Raw genomic sequence first — 14,527 nt, 5'->3', positions numbered from 1 at the left:
AAATCAATGTGTTTTCATTACACTTAACTAAAATGTTCCTGATTTTCGGTTTATATTACCGATGGAAGATGTACATGTAAAACCGTTCTAATCCGGGTCAAACGTCGATATTTGCAATAAAAACAGAACTTCTCCCCTTTTCAATATCTTTCTCAGTATTATAACGAGAAACAAATAGATGATTGAAAATTAAGTATTTAAGGTTATTTTCTGATCAATTATGTGTTTGCATAATTTTTATAGTATATTTAATGAATTAATAGCAATAAACTGAAAATTCACAATAACGTGGAAAAACAGCAAAATATTGCCTAATTCGATGATATTTTGTTTATATCACATAAAGGAAAAGGGGATGATAAACGTCAAAATTTTGCTGAATTCGATGATTTTTAGTACGAAACAAAATGCAAGAGAACTTGCTTAAAATGCAATATTATGCGAAAATCTGAGATTTGAAGGCCAAATCACATATCGTGATACTACATGAAATAGTATCGAAATATTGGTAAAAATGAATATATTTACGTAATATCAAACTACATGAAAAACGTGAAAAAGTCATTATTATGCCAAATTTGAGGATTTTAACTTCGAATCCTAGAGCGACGTTCGTATTTTTTAGACCCTAGAAAAGACGTATAAAGATGTTGCTTCCAATACAAATGATAAAAATCAATGTGTTTTTATTACACTTAACTAAAATGTTCCTGATTTTCGGTTTATATTACCGATGGAAGATGTACATGTAAAACCGTTCTAATCCGGGTCAAACGTCGATATTTGCAATAAAAACAGAACTTCTCCCTTTTTCAATATCTTTCTCAGTATTATAACGAGAAACAAATAGATGATTGAAAATTAAGTATTTAAGGTTATTTTCTGATTAATTATGTGTTTGCATAATTTTTATCGTATATTTAATGAATTATTAACAATAAACTGAAAATTCACAAAAAAATGGAAAAACTGCAAAATATTGCCTAATTTGATGATATTTTGTTTAAATCACATAAAGGAAAAGGGGATGATAAAGGTCAAAATATTGCTAAATTCGATGATTTTTAGTACAAAACAAAATGCAAGAAAACTTGCATAAAATGCAATATTATGCGAAAATCTGAGATTTGAAAGCTAAATCACATATCGTGATACTACATGAAATAGTATCGAAATATTGGTAAAAATGAATATATTTACGTAATATCAAACTACATGAAAAACGTGAAAAAGTCATTATTATGCCAAATTTGAGGATTTTAACTTCGAATCCTAGAGCGACGTTCGTATTTTTTAGACCCTAGAAAAGACGTATAAAGATGTTGCTTCCAATACAAATGATAAAAATCAATGTGTTTTCATTAAACTTTACTAAAATGTTCCTGATTTTCGGTTTATATTACCGATGGAAGATGTCCACGTAAAACCGTTCTAATCCGGCTGAAAGTCGATATTTGCAATAAAAACAGAACTTATCCCTTTTCAATATCTTACTCAGTATTTTAACGAGAAACAATTAGATGATTAAAAATGAAGTATTTAAGGTTATTTTCTGATCAATTATGTGTTTGCATCATTTTTATCGTATATTTAATGATTTAATAACAATAAACTGAAAATTAACAAAAACGTGCAAAACTGCAAAATATTGCCTAATTCGATGATATTTTGTTTAAATCACATAATGGAAAAGGGGGATGATAAAGGTCAAAATATTGCTAAATTCAATGATTTTTAGTACAAAACAAAATGCAAGAAAACTTGCTTAAAAATGCAAAATTTGCGAAATTCTGAGATTTGAAGGCCAAATCACATATCGTGAGAAAACATTAGGTAGTATCGAAATATTGGTAAAAACGAATATATATACGTAAAATCACACTACATGAATAACGTGAAAAAGGTCACTATATTACCATATTTGAGGATTTTACCTTCAAATCATAGAGCGAGGTTTCGTATTATTTAGATCCAAGAAAAGACATATGACAATGTTGTTTCAAATACAAATGATAAAAATCAATGTGTTTTCATTAGAATTAACTAAATTGTCCCTGATTTTCCGTTTATATTACCGATGGAAGATGTACACGTAAAACCGATCTAATCCGGCTGAAACGTCGATATATGCAATAAAAACAGAACTTCTCCCCTTTCCAATATCTTACTCAGTATTTTAACTAGAAACAAATAGTTGATTGAAAATGAAGTCTTTAAGGTTAATTTCTAATCAATTATGTGTTTGCATCATTTTTATCGTATATTTAATGAATTAATAGCAATAAACTGAAAATTCACAATAACGTGGAAAAACAGCAAAATATTGCCTAATTCGATGATATTTTGTTTATATCACATAAAGGAAAAGGGGATGATAAACGTCAAAATATTGCTGAATTCGATGATTTTTAGTACGAAACAAAATGCAAGAAAACTTGCTTAAAATGCAATATTATGCGAAAATCTGAGATTTGAAGGCCAAATCACATATCGTGATACTACATGAAATAGTATTGAAATATTGGTGTAAATGAATATATTTACGTAATATCAAACTACATGAAAAACGTGAAAAAGTCATTATTATGCCAAATTTGAGGATTTTACTTCGAATCATAGAGCGACGTTCGTATTTTTTAGACCCTAGAAAAGACGTATAAAGATGTTGCTTCCAATACAAATGATAAAAATCAATGTGTTTTCATTACACTTAACTAAAATGTTCCTGATTTTCGGTTTATATTACCGATGGAAGATGTACATGTAAAACCGTTCTAATCCGGGTCAAACGTCGATATTTGCAATAAAAACAGAACTTCTCCCCTTTTCAATATCTTTCTCAGTATTATAACGAGAAACAAATAGATGATTGAAAATTAAGTATTTAAGGTTATTTTCTGATCAATTATGTGTTTGCATAATTTTTATAGTATATTTAATGAATTAATAGCAATAAACTGAAAATTCACAATAACGTGGAAAAACAGCAAAATATTGCCTAATTCGATGATATTTTGTTTATATCACATAAAGGAAAAGGGGATGATAAACGTCAAAATTTTGCTGAATTCGATGATTTTTAGTACGAAACAAAATGCAAGAGAACTTGCTTAAAATGCAATATTATGCGAAAATCTGAGATTTGAAGGCCAAATCACATATCGTGATACTACATGAAATAGTATCGAAATATTGGTAAAAATGAATATATTTACGTAATATCAAACTACATGAAAAACGTGAAAAAGTCATTATTATGCCAAATTTGAGGATTTTAACTTCGAATCCTAGAGCGACGTTCGTATTTTTTAGACCCTAGAAAAGACGTATAAAGATGTTGCTTCCAATACAAATGATAAAAATCAATGTGTTTTCATTACACTTAACTAAAATGTTCCTGATTTTCGGTTTATATTACCGATGGAAGATGTACATGTAAAACCGTTCTAATCCGGGTCAAACGTCGATATTTGCAATAAAAACAGAACTTCTCCCCTTTTCAATATCTTTCTCAGTATTATAACGAGAAACAAATAGATGATTGAAAATTAAGTATTTAAGGTTATTTTCTGATCAATTATGTGTTTGCATAATTTTTATAGTATATTTAATGAATTAATAGCAATAAACTGAAAATTCACAATAACGTGGAAAAACAGCAAAATATTGCCTAATTCGATGATATTTTGTTTATATCACATAAAGGAAAAGGGGATGATAAACGTCAAAATTTTGCTGAATTCGATGATTTTTAGTACGAAACAAAATGCAAGAGAACTTGCTTAAAATGCAATATTATGCGAAAATCTGAGATTTGAAGGCCAAATCACATATCGTGATACTACATGAAATAGTATCGAAATATTGGTAAAAATGAATATATTTACGTAATATCAAACTACATGAAAAACGTGAAAAAGTCATTATTATGCCAAATTTGAGGATTTTAACTTCGAATCCTAGAGCGACGTTCGTATTTTTTAGACCCTAGAAAAGACGTATAAAGATGTTGCTTCCAATACAAATGATAAAAATCAATGTGTTTTTATTACACTTAACTAAAATGTTCCTGATTTTCGGTTTATATTACCGATGGAAGATGTACATGTAAAACCGTTCTAATCCGGGTCAAACGTCGATATTTGCAATAAAAACAGAACTTCTCCCTTTTTCAATATCTTTCTCAGTATTATAACGAGAAACAAATAGATGATTGAAAATTAAGTATTTAAGGTTATTTTCTGATTAATTATGTGTTTGCATAATTTTTATCGTATATTTAATGAATTATTAACAATAAACTGAAAATTCACAAAAAAATGGAAAAACTGCAAAATATTGCCTAATTCGATGATATTTTGTTTAAATCACATAAAGGAAAAGGGGACGATAAAGGTCAAAATATTGCTAAATTCGATGATTTTTAGTACAAAACAAAATGCAAGAAAACTTGCATAAAATGCAATATTATGCGAAAATCTGAGATTTGAAAGCTAAATCACATATCGTGATACTACATGAAATAGTATCGAAATATTGGTAAAAATGAATATATTTACGTAATATCAAACTACATGAAAAACGTGAAAAAGTCATTATTATGCCAAATTTGAGGATTTTAACTTCGAATCCTAGAGCGACGTTCGTATTTTTTAGACCCTAGAAAAGACGTATAAAGATGTTGCTTCCAATACAAATGATAAAAATCAATGTGTTTTCATTAAACTTTACTAAAATGTTCCTGATTTTCGGTTTATATTACCGATGGAAGATGTCCACGTAAAACCGTTCTAATCCGGCTGAAAGTCGATATTTGCAATAAAAACAGAACTTATCCCTTTTCAATATCTTACTCAGTATTTTAACGAGAAACAATTAGATGATTAAAAATGAAGTATTTAAGGTTATTTTCTGATCAATTATGTGTTTGCATCATTTTTATCGTATATTTAATGATTTAATAACAATAAACTGAAAATTAACAAAAACGTGCAAAACTGCAAAATATTGCCTAATTCGATGATATTTTGTTTAAATCACATAATGGAAAAGGGGGATGATAAAGGTCAAAATATTGCTAAATTCAATGATTTTTAGTACAAAACAAAATGCAAGAAAACTTGCTTAAAAATGCAAAATTTGCGAAATTCTGAGATTTGAAGGCCAAATCACATATCGTGAGAAAACATTAGGTAGTATCGAAATATTGGTAAAAACGAATATATATACGTAAAATCACACTACATGAATAACGTGAAAAAGGTCACTATATTACCATATTTGAGGATTTTACCTTCAAATCATAGAGCGAGGTTTCGTATTATTTAGATCCAAGAAAAGACATATGACAATGTTGTTTCAAATACAAATGATAAAAATCAATGTGTTTTCATTAGAATTAACTAAATTGTCCCTGATTTTCCGTTTATATTACCGATGGAAGATGTACACGTAAAACCGATCTAATCCGGCTGAAACGTCGATATATGCAATAAAAACAGAACTTCTCCCCTTTCCAATATCTTACTCAGTATTTTAACGAGAAACAAATAGTTGATTGAAAATGAAGTCTTTAAGGTTAATTTCTAATCAATTATGTGTTTGCATCATTTTTATCGTATATTTAATTAATTAATAGCAATAAACTGAAAATTCACAATAACGTGGAAAAACAGCAAAATATTGCCTAATTCGATGATATTTTGTTTATATCACATAAAGGAAAAGGGGATGATAAACGTCAAAATATTGCTGAATTCGATGATTTTTAGTACGAAACAAAATGCAAGAAAACTTGCTTAAAATGCAATATTATGCGAAAATCTGAGATTTGAAGGCCAAATCACATATCGTGATACTACATGAAATAGTATTGAAATATTGGTGTAAATGAATATATTTACGTAATATCAAACTACATGAAAAACGTGAAAAAGTCATTATTATGCCAAATTTGAGGATTTTACTTCGAATCATAGAGCGACGTTCGTATTTTTTAGACCCTAGAAAAGACGTATAAAGATGTTGCTTCCAATACAAATGATAAAAATCAATGTGTTTTCATTACACTTAACTAAAATGTTCCTGATTTTCGGTTTATATTACCGATGGAAGATGTACATGTAAAACCGTTCTAATCCGGGTCAAACGTCGATATTTGCAATAAAAACAGAACTTCTCCCCTTTTCAATATCTTTCTCAGTATTATAACGAGAAACAAATAGATGATTGAAAATTAAGTATTTAAGGTTATTTTCTGATCAATTATGTGTTTGCATAATTTTTATAGTATATTTAATGAATTAATAGCAATAAACTGAAAATTCACAATAACGTGGAAAAACAGCAAAATATTGCCTAATTCGATGATATTTTGTTTATATCACATAAAGGAAAAGGGGATGATAAACGTCAAAATTTTGCTGAATTCGATGATTTTTAGTACGAAACAAAATGCAAGAGAACTTGCTTAAAATGCAATATTATGCGAAAATCTGAGATTTGAAGGCCAAATCACATATCGTGATACTACATGAAATAGTATCGAAATATTGGTAAAAATGAATATATTTACGTAATATCAAACTACATGAAAAACGTGAAAAAGTCATTATTATGCCAAATTTGAGGATTTTAACTTCGAATCCTAGAGCGACGTTCGTATTTTTTAGACCCTAGAAAAGACGTATAAAGATGTTGCTTCCAATACAAATGATAAAAATCAATGTGTTTTTATTACACTTAACTAAAATGTTCCTGATTTTCGGTTTATATTACCGATGGAAGATGTACATGTAAAACCGTTCTAATCCGGGTCAAACGTCGATATTTGCAATAAAAACAGAACTTCTCCCTTTTTCAATATCTTTCTCAGTATTATAACGAGAAACAAATAGATGATTGAAAATTAAGTATTTAAGGTTATTTTCTGATTAATTATGTGTTTGCATAATTTTTATCGTATATTTAATGAATTATTAACAATAAACTGAAAATTCACAAAAAAATGGAAAAACTGCAAAATATTGCCTAATTCGATGATATTTTGTTTAAATCACATAAAGGAAAAGGGGATGATAAAGGTCAAAATATTGCTAAATTCGATGATTTTTAGTACAAAACAAAATGCAAGAAAACTTGCATAAAATGCAATATTATGCGAAAATCTGAGATTTGAAAGCTAAATCACATATCGTGATACTACATGAAATAGTATCGAAATATTGGTAAAAATGAATATATTTACGTAATATCAAACTACATGAAAAACGTGAAAAAGTCATTATTATGCCAAATTTGAGGATTTTAACTTCGAATCCTAGAGCGACGTTCGTATTTTTTAGACCCTAGAAAAGACGTATAAAGATGTTGCTTCCAATACAAATGATAAAAATCAATGTGTTTTCATTAAACTTTACTAAAATGTTCCTGATTTTCGGTTTATATTACCGATGGAAGATGTCCACGTAAAACCGTTCTAATCCGGCTGAAAGTCGATATTTGCAATAAAAACAGAACTTATCCCTTTTCAATATCTTACTCAGTATTTTAACGAGAAACAATTAGATGATTAAAAATGAAGTATTTAAGGTTATTTTCTGATCAATTATGTGTTTGCATCATTTTTATCGTATATTTAATGATTTAATAACAATAAACTGAAAATTAACAAAAACGTGCAAAACTGCAAAATATTGCCTAATTCGATGATATTTTGTTTAAATCACATAATGGAAAAGGGGGATGATAAAGGTCAAATTATTGCTAAATTCAATGATTTTTAGTACAAAACAAAATGCAAGAAAACTTGCTTAAAAATGCAAAATTTGCGAAATTCTGAGATTTGAAGGCCAAATCACATATCGTGAGAAAACATTAGGTAGTATCGAAATATTGGTAAAAACGAATATATATACGTAAAATCACACTACATGAATAACGTGAAAAAGGTCACTATATTACCATATTTGAGGATTTTACCTTCAAATCATAGAGCGAGGTTTCGTATTATTTAGATCCAAGAAAAGACATATGACAATGTTGTTTCAAATACAAATGATAAAAATCAATGTGTTTTCATTAGAATTAACTAAATTGTCCCTGATTTTCCGTTTATATTACCGATGGAAGATGTACACGTAAAACCGATCTAATCCGGCTGAAACGTCGATATATGCAATAAAAACAGAACTTCTCCCCTTTCCAATATCTTACTCAGTATTTTAACTAGAAACAAATAGTTGATTGAAAATGAAGTCTTTAAGGTTAATTTCTAATCAATTATGTGTTTGCATCATTTTTATCGTATATTTAATTAATTAATAGCAATAAACTGAAAATTCACAATAACGTGGAAAAACAGCAAAATATTGCCTAATTCGATGATATTTTGTTTATATCACATAAAGGAAAAGGGGATGATAAACGTCAAAATATTGCTGAATTCGATGATTTTTAGTACGAAACAAAATGCAAGAAAACTTGCTTAAAATGCAATATTATGCGAAAATCTGAGATTTGAAGGCCAAATCACATATCGTGATACTACATGAAATAGTATTGAAATATTGGTGTAAATGAATATATTTACGTAATATCAAACTACATGAAAAACGTGAAAAAGTCATTATTATGCCAAATTTGAGGATTTTACTTCGAATCATAGAGCGACGTTCGTATTTTTTAGACCCTAGAAAAGACGTATAAAGATGTTGCTTCCAATACAAATGATAAAAATCAATGTGTTTTCATTACACTTAACTAAAATGTTCCTGATTTTCGGTTTATATTACCGATGGAAGATGTACATGTAAAACCGTTCTAATCCGGGTCAAACGTCGATATTTGCAATAAAAACAGAACTTCTCCCCTTTTCAATATCTTTCTCAGTATTATAACGAGAAACAAATAGATGATTGAAAATTAAGTATTTAAGGTTATTTTCTGATCAATTATGTGTTTGCATAATTTTTATAGTATATTTAATGAATTAATAACAATAAACTGAAAATTCACAAAAAAATGGAAAAACTGCAAAATATTGCCTAATTCGATGATATTTTGTTTAAATCACATACAGGAAAAGGGGATGATAAAGGTCAAAATATTGTTAAATTCGATGATTTTTAGTACAAAACAAAATGCAAGAAAACTTGCTTAAAATGCAATATTATGCGAAAATCTGAGATTTGAAAGCTAAATCACATATCGTGATACTACATGAAATAGTATCGAAATATTGGTAAAAATGAATATATTTACGTAATATCAAACTACATGAAAAACGTGAAAAAGTCATTATTATGCCAAATTTGAGGATTTTAACTTCGAATCCTAGAGCGACGCTCGTATTTTTTAGACCCTAGAAAAGACGTATAAAGATGTTGCTTCCAATACAAATGATAAAAATCAATGTGTTTTCATTAAACTTAACTAAAATGTTCCTGATTTTCGGTTTATATTACCGATGGAAGATGTCCACGTAAAACCGTTCTAATCCGGCTGAAAGTCGATATTTGCTATAAAAACAGAACTTCTCCCCTTTTTAATATCTTACTCAGTATTTTAACGAGAAACAAATAGATGATTAAAAATGAAGTATTTAAGGTTATTTTCAGATCAATTATGTGTTTGCATCATTTTTATCGTATATTTAATGATTTAATAACAATAAACTGAAAATTAACAAAAACGTGCAAAAACTGCAAAATATTGCCTAATTCGATGATATTTTGTTTAAATCACATAAAGGAAAAGGGGGATGATAAAGGTCAAATTATTGCTAAATTCAATGATTTTTAGTACAAAACAAAATGCAAGAAAACTTGCTTAAAAATGCAAAATTTGCGAAATTCTGAGATTTGAAGGCCAAATCACATATCGTGAGAAAACATTAGGTAGTATCGAAATATTGGTAAAAACGAATATATATACGTAAAATCACACTACATGAATAACGTGAAAAAGGTCACTATATTACCATATTTGAGGATTTTACCTTCAAATCATAGAGCGAGGTTTCGTATTATTTAGATCCAAGAAAAGACATATGACAATGTTGTTTCAAATACAAATGATAAAAATCAATGTGTTTTCATTAGAATTAACTAAATTGTCCCTGATTTTCCGTTTATATTACGTATGGAAGATGTACACGTAAAACCGATCTAATCCGGCTGAAACGTCGATATATGCAATAAAAACAGAACTTCTCCCCTTTCCAATATCTTACTCAGTATTTTAACGAGAAACAAATAGTTGATTGAAAATGAAGTGTTTAAGGTTAATTTCTAATCAATTATGTGTTTGCATCATTTTTATCGTATATTTAATGAATTAATAGCAATAAACTGAAAATTCACAATAACGTGGAAAAACAGCAAAATATTGCCTAATTCGATGATATTTTGTTTATATCACATAAAGGAAAAGGGGATGATAAACGTCAAAATATTGCTGAATTCGATGATTTTTAGTACGAAACAAAATGCAAGAAAACTTGCTTAAAATGCAATATTATGCGAAAATCTGAGATTTGAAGGCCAAATCACATATCGTGATACTACATGAAATAGTATTGAAATATTGGTGTAAATGAATATATTTACGTAATATCAAACTACATGAAAAACGTGAAAAAGTCATTATTATGCCAAATTTGAGGATTTTACTTCGAATCATAGAGCGACGTTCGTATTTTTTAGACCCTAGAAAAGACGTATAAAGATGTTGCTTCCAATACAAATGATAAAAATCAATGTGTTTTCATTACACTTAACTAAAATGTTCCTGATTTTCGGTTTATATTACCGATGGAAGATGTACATGTAAAACCGTTCTAATCCGGGTCAAACGTCGATATTTGCAATAAAAACAGAACTTCTCCCCTTTTCAATATCTTTCTCAGTATTATAACGAGAAACAAATAGATGATTGAAAATTAAGTATTTAAGGTTATTTTCTGATCAATTATGTGTTTGCATAATTTTTATAGTATATTTAATGAATTAATAACAATAAACTGAAAATTCACAAAAAAATGGAAAACTTCAAAATATTGCCTAATTCGATGATATTTTGTTTAAATCACATACAGGAAAAGGGGATGATAAAGGTCAAAATATTGTTAAATTCGATGATTTTTAGTACAAAACAAAATGCAAGAAAACTTGCTTAAAATGCAATATTATGCGAAAATCTGAGATTTGAAAGCTAAATCACATATCGTGATACTACATGAAATAGTATCGAAATATTGGTAAAAATGAATATATTTACGTAATATCAAACTACATGAAAAACGTGAAAAAGTCATTATTATGCCAAATTTGAGGATTTTAACTTCGAATCCTAGAGCGACGCTCGTATTTTTTAGACCCTAGAAAAGACGTATAAAGATGTTGCTTCCAATACAAATGATAAAAATCAATGTGTTTTCATTAAACTTAACTAAAATGTTCCTGATTTTCGGTTTATATTACCGATGGAAGATGTCCACGTAAAACCGTTCTAATCCGGCTGAAAGTCGATATTTGCAATAAAAACAGAACTTCTCCCCTTTTTAATATCTTACTCAGTATTTTAACGAGAAACAAATAGATGATTAAAAATGAAGTATTTAAGGTTATTTTCAGATCAATTATGTGTTTGCATCATTTTTATCGTATATTTAATGATTTAATAACAATAAACTGAAAATTAACAAAAACGTGCAAAAACTGCAAAATATTGCCTAATTCGATGATATTTTGTTTAAATCACATAAAGGAAAAGGGGGATGATAAAGGTCAAAATATTGCTAAATTCAATGATTTTTAGTACAAAACAAAATGCAAGAAAACTTGCTTAAAAATGCAAAATTTGCGAAATTCTGAGATTTGAAGGCCAAATCACATATCGTGAGAAAACATTAGGTAGTATCGAAATATTGGTAAAAACGAATATATATACGTAAAATCACACTACATGAATAACGTGAAAAAGGTCACTATATTACCATATTTGAGGATTTTACCTTCAAATCATAGAGCGAGGTTTCGTATTATTTAGATCCAAGAAAAGACATATGACAATGTTGTTTCAAATACAAATGATAAAAATCAATGTGTTTTCATTAGAATTAACTAAATTGTTCCTGATTTTCCGTTTATATTACGTATGGAAGATGTACACGTAAAACCGATCTAATCCGGCTGAAACGTCGATATATGCAATAAAAACAGAACTTCTCCCCTTTCCAATATCTTACTCAGTATTTTAACGAGAAACAAATAGTTGATTGAAAATGAAGTGTTTAAGGTTAATTTCTAATCAATTATGTGTTTGCATCATTTTTATCGTATATTTAATGAATTAATAGCAATAAACTGAAAATTCACAATAACGTGGAAAAACAGCAAAATATTGCCTAATTCGATGATATTTTGTTTATATCAAATAAAGGAAAAGGGGATGATAAACGTCAAAATATTGCTGAATTCGATGATTTTTAGTACGAAACAAAATGCAAGAAAACTTGCTTAAAATGCAATATTATGCGAAAATCTGAGATTTTAAGGCCAAATCACATATCGTGATACTACATGAAATAGTATTGAAATATTGGTGTAAATGAATATATTTACGTAATATCAAACTACATGAAAAACGTGAAAAAGTCATTATTATGCCAAATTTGAGGATTTTACTTCGAATCATAGAGCGACGTTCGTATTTTTTAGACCCTAGAAAAGACGTATAAAGATGTTGCTTCCAATACAAATGATAAAAATCAATGTGTTTTCATTACACTTAACTAAAATGTTCCTGATTTTCGGTTTATATTACCGATGGAAGATGTACATGTAAAACCGTTCTAATCCGGGTCAAACGTCGATATTTGCAATAAAAACAGAACTTCTCCCCTTTTCAATATCTTTCTCAGTATTATAACGAGAAACAAATAGATGATTGAAAATTAAGTATTTAAGGTTATTTTGTGATTAATTATGTGTTTGCATAATTTTTATCGTATATTTAATGAATTAATAACAATAAACTGAAAATTCACAAAAAAATGGAAAAACTGCAAAATATTGCCTAATTCGATGATATTTTGTTTAAATCACATAAAGGAAAAGGGGATGATAAAGGTCAAAATATTGCTAAATTCGATGATTTTTAGTACAAAACAAAATGCAAGAAAACTTGCATAAAATGCAATATTATGCGAAAATCTGAGATTTGAAAGCTAAATCACATATCGTGATACTACATGAAATAGTATCGAAATATTGGTAAAAATGAATATATTTACGTAATATCAAACTACATGAAAAACGTGAAAAAGTCATTATTATGCCAAATTTGAGGATTTTAACTTCGAATCCTAGAGCGACGCTCGTATTTTTTAGACCCTAGAAAAGACGTATAAAGATGTTGCTTCCAATACAAATGATAAAAATCAATGTGTTTTCATTAAACTTAACTAAAATGTTCCTGATTTTCGGTTTATATTACCGATGGAAGATGTCCACGTAAAACCGTTCTAATCCGGCTGAAAGTCGATATTTGCAATAAAAACAGAACTTCTCCCCTTTTTAATATCTTACTCAGTATTTTAACGAGAAACAAATAGATGATTAAAAATGAAGTATTTAAGGTTATTTTCAGATCAATTATGTGTTTGCATCATTTTTATCGTATATTTAATGATTTAATAACAATAAACTGAAAATTAACAAAAACGTGCAAAAACTGCAAAATATTGCCTAATTCGATGATATTTTGTTTAAATCACATAAAGGAAAAGGGGGATGATAAAGGTCAAAATATTGCTAAATTCAATGATTTTTAGTACAAAACAAAATGCAAGAAAACTTGCTTAAAAATGCAAAATTTGCGAAATTCTGAGATTTGAAGGCCAAATCACATATCGTGAGAAAACATTAGGTAGTATCGAAATATTGGTAAAAACGAATATATATACGTAAAATCACACTACATGAATAACGTGAAAAAGGTCACTATATTACCATATTTGAGGATTTTACCTTCAAATCATAGAGCGAGGTTTCGTATTATTTAGATCCAAGAAAAGACATATGACAATGTTGTTTCAAATACAAATGATAAAAATCAATGTGTTTTCATTAGAATTAACTAAATTGTTCCTGATTTTCCGTTTATATTACGTATGGAAGATGTACACGTAAAACCGATCTAATCCGGCTGAAACGTCGATATATGCAATAAAAACAGAACTTCTCCCCTTTCCAATATCTTACTCAGTATTTTAACGAGAAACAAATAGTTGATTGAAAATGAAGTGTTTAAGGTTAATTTCTAATCAATTATGTGTTTGCATCATTTTTATCGTATATTTAATGAATTAATAGCAATAAACTGAAAATTCACAATAACGTGGAAAAACAGCAAAATATTGCCTAATTCGATGATATTTTGTTTATATCAAATAAAGGAAAAGGGGATGATAAACGTCAAAATATTGCTGAATTCGATGATTTTTAGTACGAAACAAAATGCAAGA

Source organism: Procambarus clarkii, unplaced genomic scaffold (assembly GCF_040958095.1).
Source record: "Procambarus clarkii isolate CNS0578487 unplaced genomic scaffold, FALCON_Pclarkii_2.0 HiC_scaffold_140, whole genome shotgun sequence".
Lineage (NCBI taxonomy): Eukaryota > Metazoa > Arthropoda > Malacostraca > Decapoda > Cambaridae > Procambarus > Procambarus clarkii.
This window is presented reverse-complemented; position numbering follows the sequence as displayed.